General features: G+C 40.5%; 1 protein-coding gene across 4 annotated transcripts in view; it reads left to right on the plus strand.

Moving 5' to 3' along the window:
- GABRG3 (gamma-aminobutyric acid type A receptor subunit gamma3) overlaps positions 1-15,254 on the plus strand; it is a 529,680-nt gene that overhangs the window by 467,926 nt on the left and 46,500 nt on the right. The window lies entirely within an intron of this gene.

A 15,254-nucleotide genomic window follows, 5' to 3' on the forward strand; every position in this document is an offset into this window, starting at 1 on the left:
ACCCTGTCAAATAATACTTTACTCTGCAAGTCATCGTGCTGAAATGAGCATGATGGAGTAAAGATGGAAAACCAGGCCCTTTAATAGTGAACTTTGCAAAGATTTTTAAAAACAGGAGTCCAAAGTTAGACTCCTAATTCCATATTTAGGATCCTAAACTAATGGCATGACTTGGAGAAGTGGTGAGCACCCGGCTACTGCCATTGTTTACAGTGGGAGCTGCTGGATGCTCAATACTCTTGAAAATGTGGCCACTTGTTTAGGACCCCGAACATGGGTTTAAGAGCTTAACATTAGTGTGGAAGAAAACGCAGTCTTCACTCTTAGGTTGTTTGCAACAAGTCAGAGACAGTTTATTCTCAAGCAATTGCAAGGGGGAGAGTGCGCATGGACAGAGATTCCCCCTTCCTAGGCAGCTCTCCTCCAGATAAACAATTAGGGCAAACATTTATACCTTTTATTGCATACAATAATGATCAGCAGCCGCGTCTTGTTTATACATATTCCTTCTTGATATCTTACTTTTCTCAGCAGTTCCTGCTACAGTCTGTGTTCCGTTCTTATCTAACACAAGGTCAAAACAGCATCTCTTACAGTTTTCCCACTCGCTTCTCACTCACCCAGGCCCTGCCTTAAAGTCTCGCATTATTAGAGTTAGAGTTAGCCTGACTCTTGCTCTATTTCTAAGAAAACCAAGATGTCTGCATTCAAATTCCCTTTATCCCTTTTTCCACTTCCACATTAGGCTCCTATTTTTCTTTTTAAATATTGACTATAGTTATAAAGGTCAGAATGTGCCTGGCCTTGATGCAGGAGCCCAGGGGTAAGATGAAACTTTTTCCCATAAAAGGGAGAGCCATAACTGCAGTCAGAATGGTAGAGTTTTACACCTGTGTTGCACTCACATTGCACAGCTGTAAATGACTGCACAAGATGTGAGCAGAATGGGGCCCATTAGTTGTATTCATTTCTAAGAGGGTACCCAAGAGATATGAACCCTTTCATCAGTCATCTAGAGGTTTTTTTGTATATGTTAAAATATGGATTGACAATACTATTCGTGGTCCTGCTATTAATACCGCTGTAACCAGGAACTGAGATTGTAAGCCAGCACAAAAGCTTGTGGAACTGCTTTAATTGAATCAGTTGGGAGCTATTTTCTATTCGGTTGCTGCCCAATCTGTTTATGATTTTGTACTAAATCCTGTGTCATCCAGCCCATTCTACCGATAATTTATGGTCAGCTCTATCAAAAGTCTTTGTTATATTAATAAATAAAGCTCTGTAGGCTTGGCCTTGACCCAAGGTTGTTATAATGTCATCTGCAGCCCTTTCAGTAGCAGTAATTATGCTAAATTTAGAGCTGAAACTATTTCAAAGGATGCTTTATATTTTCATTCAGTAGTGAATCTACAATCTTAACGAGACTTTAAAGATTCAAACCTGGGTGATTATTCATATGTGGCAGAATGGTCTTGAATACCTTGTAGTTAATTTGCAATAACATGAATAAGAAAAATGCAGGTTAAAGGAAAGTATGGGTGGCCAAGGTTATTCTAAATTTAGGGCCAAATCCACAAAGGGCACTTAGGCTCAGTGTTGCAATGCCTAGTGTTCAGGCACCTTGCTGCCTTGTGGAATCTGAAGCCCCTAATTAGGTGCCCAAGTTCCCTACACATGGGGAGAGTTAGGCACCTAAGAACAGGATACCCAAAAGCCAGCATGATGAGCAGGGAGCCACCTAAGCTAACCAATAAGAATTCTGAGGAGAGGGGAGCTAGGCACCTAACTACACTACACAGCTGGGAAGCCACTCCTTGAGTTAGGCACCTAAGTCAGGTCAGCCCTTTCTCTCAACAACAACAACAACAAAAGGTAGAAGGAGGCAGCCCCAATCTTCTTGAACCCAATAGCCTAGTGGTTTGAGCATTCACATCAGATATGGGAGATGCAGGTACAAATACCAACTTTGCCTGAGAGGAGTCATTGTCATTGTCATCATCAGCATCATCATGTTCCCATTACACCTCTGGTACCTAGGGCAGTGATGAAGTTCCTCCACTCCTGTCTGTAGGGAGTAAGGACTTGAAACTGGATCTCACAAGTGATTGCCCTAGCCACAGGGCTATAAGGTATTCTGGTGTGGGTCCACCTTGTATAAATGATTCAATATTCATTGGAACAGGGACCTGAACCTCACACTCCAGGTGAGTGCCTTAACCATTGACTATAGAGTCATTCTCATTCTCTTTGGCTCAGTGACTATTCAAGTATTTTATACAAAGGGGAACAGCTTCAGCAGGATAAACTGAGAAAATCCCACCCAAGAGTACCCTGTAGCCCAGGGGTTAGGGCATTCACCAATGACGTAGAATATCTAGGTTCAAGTTCCTGCTTGTCTTGGGCAGAGTGAGGATTTGAACCCAGGGCTTCTGTGTCTTTGCGTGAGCTTTCTAATTCCTGGAATACGGGGCAAACAAGGGATATCTCCTCCTCCTGGGTTTTGTGCAGGGTCTGGTCCAGTAGGTGTGCTCTAAGGTAGCTTCTGAACATGCCTAACAGATCAGGGCCAATAGGAGATAGTGGTGGGAAGTGCCTCGTTTGTGAATTCTGCTGGGACTTACCCCTGAGCTAGGTTCCAGGCATCAGGATTTAGGTGGCAACGTGCATGGCAAAATTTTAGGGGACTTTATTATCAGAGACTTAGGCACCTGTTGAATTTAGGTAACTCCTGGGTGAGACAGCAGCTGAGCAGGGGTTTTGAGGATCCACATTTTGGATTTAGGTGACTAACTGCCACTTTAGCCACCTAAATCCCTTTATGGATATAAAACTTAGTGTTTCCTGTTGTCCTCAGATTCAGCCTTTGATCTGGAGAGAGCTTGAAGAGCTGCAGAGACAGTGTTGCTTTGCTGATGGAGGGCCCATTTCTGCAGTCTTTATTGACAATATGTAGCTTTTATTCATAAATAATCCCACTGCACTCAATCCTCTTGCTTTCTGGTTACAGTGGTACTAATATCTGAATTGAGTGATACTACTTGCATGATTAAGGGCTTGATCCAAAGCCAAATTGAAATAAGTAGGAGTCTTTCCATTGACTTCATTGGGCTTTGTATCAGGCCTCGAGTGTTGTGATGGGCTATGATATCAGAGGCAGGGGAACCTCTGTAAGCAGTAAGCAAGCATGTAGTAAGTTTCTGACTCCTCCTCAAAAGAGAGCCCCATATAAACTTCATGAGGTGGAAGGAAGTATGCCGTGACATGGGATCCTATGAGGGAAAAGTACTCTGTGGTAAAATTGAGGCATACTCAGGGCACAGTTAGGCATGCACTGGATTTCCGTTGCTTCAGAAAAGGAAAATTTATAACATCAGAAGCACTAAGAGCAATTTTTTTTCAAAAACGTTCAAGTGACCTAGGCGTACTAGCTCTATTACTATTCAGTGGGACTTGTGTTCCTCAGTCACTTAGGTGCTTTTGAAAATCCCACCCTCCTGCTTGCAGGAGGGTGAGCAATATCTTTGCTTGGGCTGTGTAAGATTAAGCCCAGATATTAGTCAAACTCTAGTACAAGTAAGCTATAAATAATAATATATAATACATTCCCAGGTGTACTCTCATGTGCATGGCATACACACAGAGAAGTAAATGAAAAATGTAAATATTCTTTCTGCACCATAACACTCCTTTCTTTGTTTGTTTTTTAAAATCCAGAACCCTAACACACAACAGCAACAAAAGCAGACACACACAAAGCAGGCTGCTACCAAAGGCAGAGAAGTACAACTCAACCTACCTTGCTGCAGGCTGGCTCTTTTCAAACTATCCAAGATGTCCCATATCACACAGCTTCCCTGAGCACACTCTAGCCTGCAAGCAGGGCCAGGAAACCCTTTATAAGGCTGATCACTTGTATTTTTAATGCAGTTTTCAGTACACCACATCTATGTATATAGCATGGCTTTGAGTTAGAAGCTAGTTATGGACAAGCTGGCCATTTTGCTAACCCCTCTCTTTCAGAGGCTTTATACCTATTGCAGAACACCACCATTGGAATGATATCTTTTGACATTTGGTCTCTGTGCAGAAGGAAATTAAAACTGCCATCCCCTAACATAATCCCTGAATGTGGGCAGCAGCAGAAATACTGTCTGCTTGGTCAGTGGCTGAGTCCCCCCATAGTGCAAAGACCCTCTCTGAAACAAAGAGGTGCTATCCCATCATCTCTCTTATTTTTCTCCAGCAGAATGGTCATTCAACAAAAATAATCCACAAATAGCTCTGTGTTATGGTTGTCTATGAGTCTGCAGCTGTAGTAAAATCACCTACAAATGTTTTAAGTTAAATACTGCAAATCTGTCCTGGACGTGATTCCTGAAAAAAAAAACCTACATTTGTACATAAGCAGAATGGCATCTATTGAGTAAAATAAAATATAGATTAAATATTTTCTTATAATAACTGCCAAAACATCACTCCACATTTAAATTCATGATAAGATAATTGCAGAATTCCCTTGGTAAGAACCCTTGGAGTTTATTTTTCTGTTTTACAGACCATATAACTTTAGGCATATCTTTCTGAGCAGTGGGCCATATTCTGCCGTTGTTAGATTCTAGTAATACTATTGGTTGAGGGTAGAATTTGGCTAAGAGTAATGAAATACAGAAATTAATGCATGGCCTAGAGCCTGAACAGGAAAAAAAAAGCTTATAGATGCCACCCAGAGTTCTCTATATAAGGAAATAGTATGAGGAGCATAAAGGGTTTACAAATATCTTTTGAAACTGCTATACGTCTTCTTGCTGTAGGCATGCACATTTGTCAAGATAGTGTAAAACCATAGATGAACCTGAACCCCAACTTGTGGCTAACGGCTTGAGTCTAATTATAGAGCAGCTACATTTTGAGTTTAATTTATTTTTTTTCAATGTAGCTAACATCTTTCCACAGGTCTAGCCACCTCCCAGGAAATAAACACATCATTGACAATTTTTTAAAATATATTAACACAACAGGTTGATTCAAATTTCCAGCTTCACAAATACCTCTTTATAGATTCTCATAAAAGAAAAACCAAAGACTTTCCAACAAATACTCACAGCGTTCGTTATTCTCCAGACTCTCCACACACAGATAAGCTTGGAAGGATTGGAATTTTAGAGGTAAACGTCAATAAAAGTCAATTTGACTGCACACACACAAACTGAGGAAGAAATATTGCCAGCTATAATAACTGAAATTTTCAGATAGGCAAAGTAAGAAAAATGCTTCTTGAGACCTTATTAGAGTTAGATTGGAGGATATTGACTTTTGATATTTTGACATGTCAGGCTGACAACGTGTGTTTTAAGAGTTATAAAGTGTTAACTTTTTGAATCCCAACATCTGTCATTAAATAAATAATTATTGTCTGACCCCCTTTGTTGCCTGACCCCACCATAATTTAACACATCTGTGAAAATTTCAATCAAAAGAAACTGAAAAAAATGCTTAAACATTCATATTATTTGTCCAAATGACAAATAATAATAATAATTAATAATAATCAAATTCTGTCCACCTTATACATAGACCATCCAACTTTCCTAAATGCGTCCTAGAAAAGATGGTCATTTGTAGCATGCCTGCCAGGTTAACATCTGGCAGACCACGGAGGGAAGTGAATTCCAAAGTTGAGAAAACTTTGCGAGTAGCTCCCACTCATTTACATGAAGAGAACTCTCCTAAGGGGTAGTTTGTGCCATTTGTTCTGACCAAGGGCTGGTGTGTAAGCAGCACCACCCCTGAAGAGTCATTGTGCTTTGTGTTTCATTGTGTGCTCTGGGGCACATCTCTCCTTGCTTCCCTTTGCTCAGTGGTAGGGTAGTAACTTGCTTCAGTGCTATGCCACCAGCAATGATATCCTCCATGTCAGCTGAGCAGGTAGAGCCATTTCCCCACCTCTCCTATACCATGTACTCCCTGCAGAGGTTTGTACTCCAGCTTGGAAACTAGCCCTAAACACGTGGACCTCCACATTCTGCGGTAGCCAAGGTTTCTGAATAGCCCCATTGTACAGCCCCACGCAGAATGCATTGCAAGAGAGTAGTCTTAAGGTGACAAAGGCATGGATGATGATGATAGCCATCTCCGCATCAGAAAAGCCACACTCCTCTAGTTAGACGTACAAGGTGAGTCGCATCATACGCGCATTTAACTTACGCGAATTCAACTATACGTGTTCGGCAAAAAAAAAAAAAGAAAAATAACAAGATACCTGTAAATAGTGTGGGCGATTCTGCCCACCATTCCACTCAATGAGCGTATGCCCCGGAGTGAGCGTGAGATGGGAGACGTGAATCTGTTGTTCCCTCAGTCCGACTCAGTTCCCGCGTGCCTCTCATACTGTGAGCATCTCACCGCGCTAAGTGTGATTCTAGTGTTTAAATACGTACAGTTTAAAGATACTGTACGTATTTTTCATACAACCTGGCCCATAAACACAAGCCAACTACTTCATCTGGTGCTCAACCAAAGAAACAGCGATCTGTTCCAACGCTGGAGGAAAAACTGGCTGCGTTGGACTTATTGAGAGAAGGTATTTCGGTCTCCAACGTGGCGCATAAATATGGCCGCAACGAATCTAGCATCTGTGCCATCAAGATTCGAGAGAGAGAAATTCGTCAAGCCATGGCATCAGGTGCTCCAATGACTGCTAAGGTGATGACCCAGGTGAGTGATAAGCCTTTAGTGAAGACTGAAAAGGCATTATACTTATGGCTGGAAGACATGAACCATAAACATGTGCCTATCGATGGCAACACGTTGTGAGAAAAGGCTCTTAGCCTCTATGCGCTGTTCAAACCTCCCGCCAAAGAGGGACAGCCTTCTGATGAGAAGGAATTCAAAGCCAGCCAAGGTTGGCTTAACAGTTTTAAGAACCACTTCAACCTCAAAAACGTGCAGACTACTGGTGAAGCTGCATCTGCCAATGAAGAGGCAGCAAAAGCCTACCCCGAACAATTAAAGAAAATCATAGAAGAAAAGGGCTATCTTCCGGAACAAGTTTTTAATGCTGACGAGACTGGGCTCTTCTGGAAAAAAATGCCCAACCACACTTACACTTTGAAATCAGAAAGACAAGCCCCTGGCTTCAAAGCAGCTAAAGACCGTGTGACTGTGTTGTTTTGTGGCAATACAGCTGGGCATTTAATAAAGCCGGGCTTGCTCTCCAGGGCTGCAAATTCCCGTGCCCTAACAGGCAAGAACAAAAATCTCCTGCCTGTGTTCTGGCAATCAAAGGAAAAGGCTTGGGTGACGGTAGCATTATTTCTGGATTGGTTCCACAAGTGTTTCATTCCGGCGGCCAAGCAGTACCTCGAAGAGAAAGGACTTGACTTTTAAGTGTTGCTGATGGTAGACAATGCTCCTGGCCACCCTGCGGCACTCCAGTTTGCGCATAACAATGTTGAAATCGTCTTTCTCCCCCCCAATACCACCTCCATCCTCCAGCCTCTCGACCAAGGCATGATTCGCTGTTTCAAGGCCACGTACACGAGGCTTACGTTCTCATAGACACGTAGTGCTATGGATGCTGATCCCAATCTTAATGTGATGGAGTGTTGGAAGTCCTTCTACATTGCCGATTGCATCACTTATATTAAACAGGCAATGGATGCAATCAAGCCTGAAACAGTCAATGCATATTGGCGAAACCTATGGAAAGAATGTGTGAATGATTTTAAGGGTTTCCCAACCATTGACAAGAAAGTGAAATGAATTGTTCAGGTGGCCAGGCAAGTGGGTGGTGATGGCTTTGTCGACATCCTTGAGGAAGAAATTGAAGAATTAATTGAGGGCCATAGAGAAACATTGACTAACGAAGAGTTAGAGGAACTGATAATTAAAAATACAGTACTGTAAAATTATATTTTGCATATGTACTCTTTATTATGCACTATACATTACTGTATACATTATACATTTATATATATTACTGTACAGGGTTGTATACATAAAACCATGTACAGTATACTGTACTTTATGGGCGATTTAAGGGATTTTCAAGGGTAATTTTGACTGTACGCGATTTTCGCCTTACGCGCTGACTTTAGAACCTAACCCCCGCGTAAAATGCTACTCCACTGTAGATAGTTTTAAAATGACTTCTTGGCCTACTGTTGCTAGTTGATATTCTAAAGTTGTCCCTTTTCTATGCACATACGCTTTCTGCTCTTTTGATTCTACTGCTGCTAGTGTTTGTTCTAAAATGATGCAGAGTCTGCCTAACCCAGCCTCTCTCCCTAATTTATCTAATGCCAGACTGACAGAACTGTTGGCACTCAATTCACTGGCATCCCCTCTGCCTTGAGGGTGTCTAGGAAACACAGCAGATCACCTCGCAATAAATTAGTGGATCAAGTAGCTGTATTGCAGTAGTGTCGAGCAGCACCAATCAAGGAACAGGGCCCTGTTGTCCTAGGCACTGCACAGATATTTAACATACATTCCAAATTCCTAAGAGCTCAAAATCTAGGACAAGACACAAGAGGTGGGTAAGACAAAGAAACAGGAGGAGCAGGAGGGGGATAGGGAGGAGTGGGGGAGGGCAAAGTGAGCCGTTTTATACAATAAGGAGAAGATGTCAACTCACCAGCTGCCTAGTGTAGGCCAGGTGCCATATATGGAATTAGATCACTTTTGGGGGTGGATAGTTGAATAATATTACAGCAGCAATCAGCAGGATGCCACGCGGCAGTTAAAAAAATCATATACTGCATGTACTTTTGTGTACAAGCTGCGGGGATCAGTAGGTAAGTGATTGACTATCTAATCTCTCCTTAAGGATCATAGCTTCTGAAAATAGGGCAACTGTGAAAAGTGTACAGTGCACGATGACACAGGCTTCTCCACAGCCTCTGCTCTGCACACTTCGTTCAATGTAATTGTGCAGGAATTCCTTAAAGAAAATCAGAATAAGAGATGTTGCAAGCTTAAACAGTGCTGGCTTTTTAAATGTTTGAATCCCTCCATGCAAAAAATAGCCAATTTTGTGGAAAAGCAGACTTTTGGGGCATTGGGGGCATGCAAACCACCTCCCCACCCCAAACCCACCACATCAATGTTTTTACAATCATTTCTCACTGTTTTTGATCATCTTTAATAATAGGCCACATATATAATCCCTCTCCCCCCATTCCTTAATGCTTCTAAAAGGTGAGCATTGGTAGTCACTGCATTCAGCGCTCAGTCCATCAAAGAAATAAAAAATTATCTCTCATCATTTTAGTCTAACAGCTTGAATGGGACAGCAGATCCACACACTTCCAGGCATGCTAATAATGCCCTTTTAAAGATGTCTTGTAAGTACAGCTGTGGCTGAAGAAAAGCTGACAGCTGAGCACTGGTATCCATGTTATATAGTAGCTGATTGCTGATCCCCATATTCATGGCTAAATGCGTAGTACCCCCTAGTGCTTACCCAAGTATATGACTGATTAATAAAAAACTTGTTGGGATTCAGATACTGTTGCTTAAGAGGAATAAACTTCTAGATGAATACAGTATTATGAGATTGCATAGTTAAGGACAGTCTAGAAACCAAAATGTTTCCAATGCTTTTGGAACTATTATTATTTATGCAGGGTTTTACCACGACAGCAATTTAACCATAAATTCCTTTATTAAACCCAAAGGCTGAGTGGGATTTATGCAATTGCTCTAAACATGCCTAAATAACAATGAAAATAACAACTCAATAATAAGCAACTTACTACCTCCAAACAGTAACAAAACATTTATAAGCATTTGATCAAGATATTTACAAATGGGCTAAACTCAGGGGTGCTTAGACCCATGTTAGTCGGCTCCAGTGTGATCAGGCAGGTATTAGCAATGAATCCTTTCAGAGCTTAATTTTGTATGCCCTTTAAGAAACAAGTGATGTCATTGCCAATTATTGGACCTTAGCTGACGCCAGATGAAGCAGTTTCTTATATAGCCAATTATTTACTGCAGCTGGTACCCAATTAACTGTGTTTTATTTCTGTTATTCAGCCCAAACCTTAAATAATGTAACACCGATATTTCGAAGGGTCACTACAAGTTTAAAACAACAACTCTTCTCGTTCGTGAGCTACAGCTCACTTCATCGGATGCATTCAGTGGAAAATACAGTGGGGAGCTCCCCACTGAATTTTTCACTGAATGCATCCGATGAAGTAAGCTGTAGCTCAGGAAAGCTTATGCTCAAATAAACGTGTTAGTCTCTAAGGTGCCACAAGTCCTCCTTTTCTTTTTGCGGATACAGACTAACACAGCTGCTACTCTGAAACTCTTCTCGTGATTTTATTCTGTTTTGGTCAAAAGCTTTGGGGCTATTGCTCATTCTAATAGCCCCCACTCAATTTAAAACTATAGTTCAACCAAACCTAATAGGTGCTTATATTTCTACAAATGCTGAGAAAGTAATGTTTATAATACCATCTTCTACCTTTATTCCGTCAGGAGAACTCCAAAAAGAGTTCAGTAGGAGGTTTGCATAACATGTTTCCTAGTAGGGATGGTAGCTCAGAAACAAAGTGAGCCAGATTAATTTGGTTTTTCTGGTATTTATTTATGTATTTGTGGCTTCTTTCTAGACAATCAACTGGTTTGAAGTTGACCCCTTTATATGCATGTTAGAATGTTGCTATTGCTTTCAGTATCTGCTCCAGAAGCTGTAGTTATACTCAAAAGTGGCAGGCAGGTGACTGTGGCATAAGAATTTCAGAAATGCGTTGATCATAGAATCGTAGGACAAGAAGGGACCTTGAGAGGTCATATATAATTTCATTTGAATTTCTATCTGTATAAAAAATGATAGGCCATCCAGAGAGGAACTGGTCCAAGTTAAAAAAAAACCCCAAGACTTATGAATATGTTTAGCAACAAAAGCACTATGTTAACTTTGCTCCGGTTCATGGGATCATCAAAGTTCATTAATTTTAATATCAGTATTTATTTGTCCAGAAATTTTTGCTGGATGTTCACTGGTCATTCATTATTCTTCTGCTTAAAGGCCTCTCATCCAATCAAGGAGCAGAAACAGCACCATGTGAATTAGATAACCAATTGTACAATGCAAATAATGAAACCATATATTTCAATGACCAGTTCAAAAACTTCACAGAGGTTGAAAAATATTAATTGAAGCTATTCAGCAAATGCTAACCTTACAAATAACAAATTCATTGGCAGCATTCAGGATGAATTTGTGTATGATTCACTTAACGAAAAAGTGGCCAATACCTTTATCCCTCACAGCACTTAAGCATGCTTAATTTTAACCCTGGAAGTATTCCCATCCAAATCTAAGTGATTTAGGAATAGGGCTGGCCACTGGCCAGAACACAAGAAATCAGTTTTGCAAAACATTTTAAGGTTTTTGTTTCTGTTCTACTGTGGAATAAAACCAAGCCCTTTTGAATTTTTTGTGAAGAAAGCAGAACCATTATCCCAGTGCTTAAGGTACTCACCTAGAACGCAGGAGATTCACATCCAAGTCCTTAGTCTGCCTGACCCAGCCCAGGGACATGAACCTGGGTCTCCCACATCCCAGGAGCATGCCGGAACCACCAGGTTATTGGCTATTCTGCAAGTGCCTGTCTCATATTTTGACCAGAAATTTAATCATGATGGAGGCATTGGTATTTTAAAAATACAACTGTTGAAACGTTCTTGACCCCACTCTACTTAGTAGCTTTTGAAAATTCCACCCTTAATTTATACTGAATACTATTCTAAACAAACAGCTAGGTGAGCTTTACTGTAGAGGCAATGCTGAATTACAAGATTCTGTATGCATTAAAAGGCCTAATGTGCCTGAATACGCTTGTGGTTAAGCGGCACTTGTTCCTCCTACTTTTGGGGAAGAGTCTGCTCTTAAAGCCACACTCCCAATATGAGCCTTCCAGGGAAAACAAAATATCAGAGTTTAGATCTGCTGAAGTGAATAGAGAGCAGAATCTGGCCTGGTTTGGAGTTTCTCAACTATTATTTATATTATGATAGTGCCTTAGAGTCACCGACAGAGAACAATTGGAGTCCCATTACTGTACACGTAAAACACACTGTCTGTCCCAAAGAGTTTATAATCTAAATAGACAAGACAGATTAAAGGCAGGAGAAAGTAAATATCAATAACCCAATAACCCAAATAATTCATAACAATTATGGAACCAAGGCACAGAGATGAAGTGACTTGCCCAAATTCATATAGATGTCTGTGGTAGAATCAGGGACAGATCCCAGATCTAAGCCCCAGCCATGTTCTTTAGACACTTACTATTATTGTTATTAATTTGTATTGTGGTAGCACCTAGCGATCCCAATCAGGGATCAGGGCCACATGATGCTAGGCACTGTACACACACATAATGAAAAGGTATGCCCCAATCTGGTAACCATAAGACCATCTCTGATGGCTTTTGCTCCCCTGCCCCAACCCCAATTCTCTTCATCAGCTAGCTGTACAGTTCTAATTATGGAGTTCCCAAAAAGTATTTCTCTCTTGAATCAGACTGGATTCAAGTAATACACCAATTTAAGAACAAAATATATTGACCTGATTGGCCTTTCTCAGGGTAAACCCTGCTAGTAGGTTCTCTCTTCATTTTATTTAACACTTCCAGATCTCAGTGTTTGATTATTTAAATCACTTTTCATCCCAGAGTGCAGTGGAAAGCAGTTTTTGAGGAGTTTGCATTAATTTTTTTAGAGTCTCATTCTTTTCCCGTTAGCACCATTTTTTGTACTGACAGAATGTTACTCAGTGTGACTGTATACAATAAAGTGCATTGGACATGGATTATCTTTTATGTTTGTCTCTTTAGCCTGCCTTCAAGGGACTTACGAGAACTTCACAATGGCTATGTATTAGAGGCAGACCACTGAATTAGGGAGATAAAGACAAACATAGAAGACAATGTGTCTGATTCTTCACTGCCTTGCATCTTGTGTAGTCATTTATGCCAGTGCAAAATGGGTTTAAAACTCTGTCAGATCAGAATGGTAGCTCTTTGAATCCAATTTGCCCAGGTTTAAATGACCTCAGAAAGATGTAAGGCAGTCGAAGTTCAGTCTCAGTGTTTTGGCTGGTTCTGTCTGATTCAATATATCTATCTAATCATCTGCAATCACATATGTATTTATACTGTGCTCATCACCACTGGAACTGAGTGTGTTGTGTTTTACAGAAGAGAACAGCAAGGGTAGGAATCTTAGAAGGAAAAAAAAGGAAAAAGAGGGTTTATTGTTTGGGCTACAATTTATAAATCTTTAGATCAGCATCTATCAGTGGGGTAGCTGTGTTAGTCTGTATTCACAAAAACAACGAGTCCAGTGGCACCTTAAAGACTAACAGATTTATTTGGGCATAAGCTTTTGTGGCTAAAAAAACCTACTTCTTTGGGTTTTTTACCCACAAAAGCTTATGCCCAAATAAATCTATTCGTCTTTAAGGTGCAACCGGACTCCTCATTGTTTAGATCAGCCTCTGACTCCAGGGAAATAAACCCTGAAACAAGGAATACATTTTTATAACAGTACCTGGGGAGTTCGATGTGCATCAATACCATTAATGAAGGAGATCACAATACACTCCCTGAGCACCTCAGTGTGAATGCAGCCTCAAGCATAGTATTTCCTGGGTCTTTGTTGATTTCCAGCTTTGATTTGCCATCTCAACATTTTTAGTAGGTTCACATCCTTAGTACTAATAACGAATAGCAGCAGTTTTATAAATCAAACACTTTCAACCATCCAAACCACAGTAAAAGCTATTACAGTTTTGTTAAAGATACTAGTGCTTGGGTAAGTTGCTGGAAAAAGCAATCATTTGTGATTTATTGATAAGTGAGATTTACAAAGAAGATTCCTGCTCCCCCAGAAACATAGCAGCCAATTAGATAAGACATAACATGCTACACACTAGCATTTTTGAGGGCATAGCTCACACTTATGTCTGTCCACTTGTATAGCTAAACGGCCATTTTTCCAAAGGAGGTAGTACATGAAAAATATACGGCAGAAAAAGATTTCACTCCATAAAGGAAACTAGAAGACGCTGAATTAACAGCATAAAACATGTACAAATGTAAATCAGTATTTTTTTTAAAGTAGTGGCTAAATTTCAACTCCATTGTTTTATCCAATCACCTAGCTGTCTTAGGTCCCTCTAAAGTTCCTCATAATCGTTTTTAATATTGAAGAACCTAAATATTTTTGTCTCATCTGGCAATTTTGCCACCACTCTAAATCTCTTTTCCCAGATCATTAATAAATGTGTTAAACAGCACCAGTCCTATTATGGTACCTCAAGGATTATATTCCTGCCTCTGCTACAGAGTTCTTATGTGATGCTGGGGAAGTCACTCAAACCAAACTTTTCACAGGTGGTCACTACTTGCGTGTTCCTCATTTCTGGGTGCCTGACTTGATATCCTGGTGATAGAGCTGGTCAAAAATTTTCAAACAGAACAGTTCTCTCAGAACATGCTGATTTGCGGAAATCAAAACATTCCATGGGAAGATGTTGATTCAGTTGAAAGAGAAATCAGACAGGCAGCCTGTGCTGTCAGAAATTTTTCAGCCACCTTTACTTTTGTCAATCATTACTATCTGGGGGCAATTGCAATAAAGCTGATATTCCCTGCAGGGAGGGCTTCAAACTTTTGTGAAACTTGATAGGCTCCAGGAGGGAAATACAGATTTCCTTGATTTAACTATATGTTGTTCCATGCAGAAGACGACTTCGCAAAATGCACAGAATATTAAAGAACGAAAGGAAGCATCTGAGAAATCAGCACTGTACCCCAGTGGGTTTGAGAGAAAGGAGTTCTTTAAAAAAAAATACAATCCCTTGTGGGGAGAATTTGAGGAACCTCATTTAGCTGGTCAGTCTACAGTAAGAGAAAGGCTAAGGAGGGAAAGACTGCAGGAGAGAAAATGTTACACAACTGGCAAAATGAAACAGCATATGTGTGCAGGGGGTAGAGAGTGTTTTTTAAGAACTTAAAAAATGATAAACACTCAAGAGGGAGTTAGTCTGAATCCTGTCATTACATAGTTCCCCCTCAAATGTCTTCATAAACTCCACAGAGGCTTTTCTTCTGCATCAACCACGCTTTATCAGGGGCGCAAGTTTCTTCACATTAAGAAAGCTCAAAGTCCCCAAACAAATTCTATTGATTTTACTCTCTTGTCAGGTCACTCCCAAGGTTTTCCTGCCT

The sequence above is a fragment of the Chelonia mydas genome, chromosome 1 (assembly GCF_015237465.2).
Source record: "Chelonia mydas isolate rCheMyd1 chromosome 1, rCheMyd1.pri.v2, whole genome shotgun sequence".
Classification (NCBI taxonomy): Eukaryota; Metazoa; Chordata; order Testudines; family Cheloniidae; genus Chelonia; species Chelonia mydas.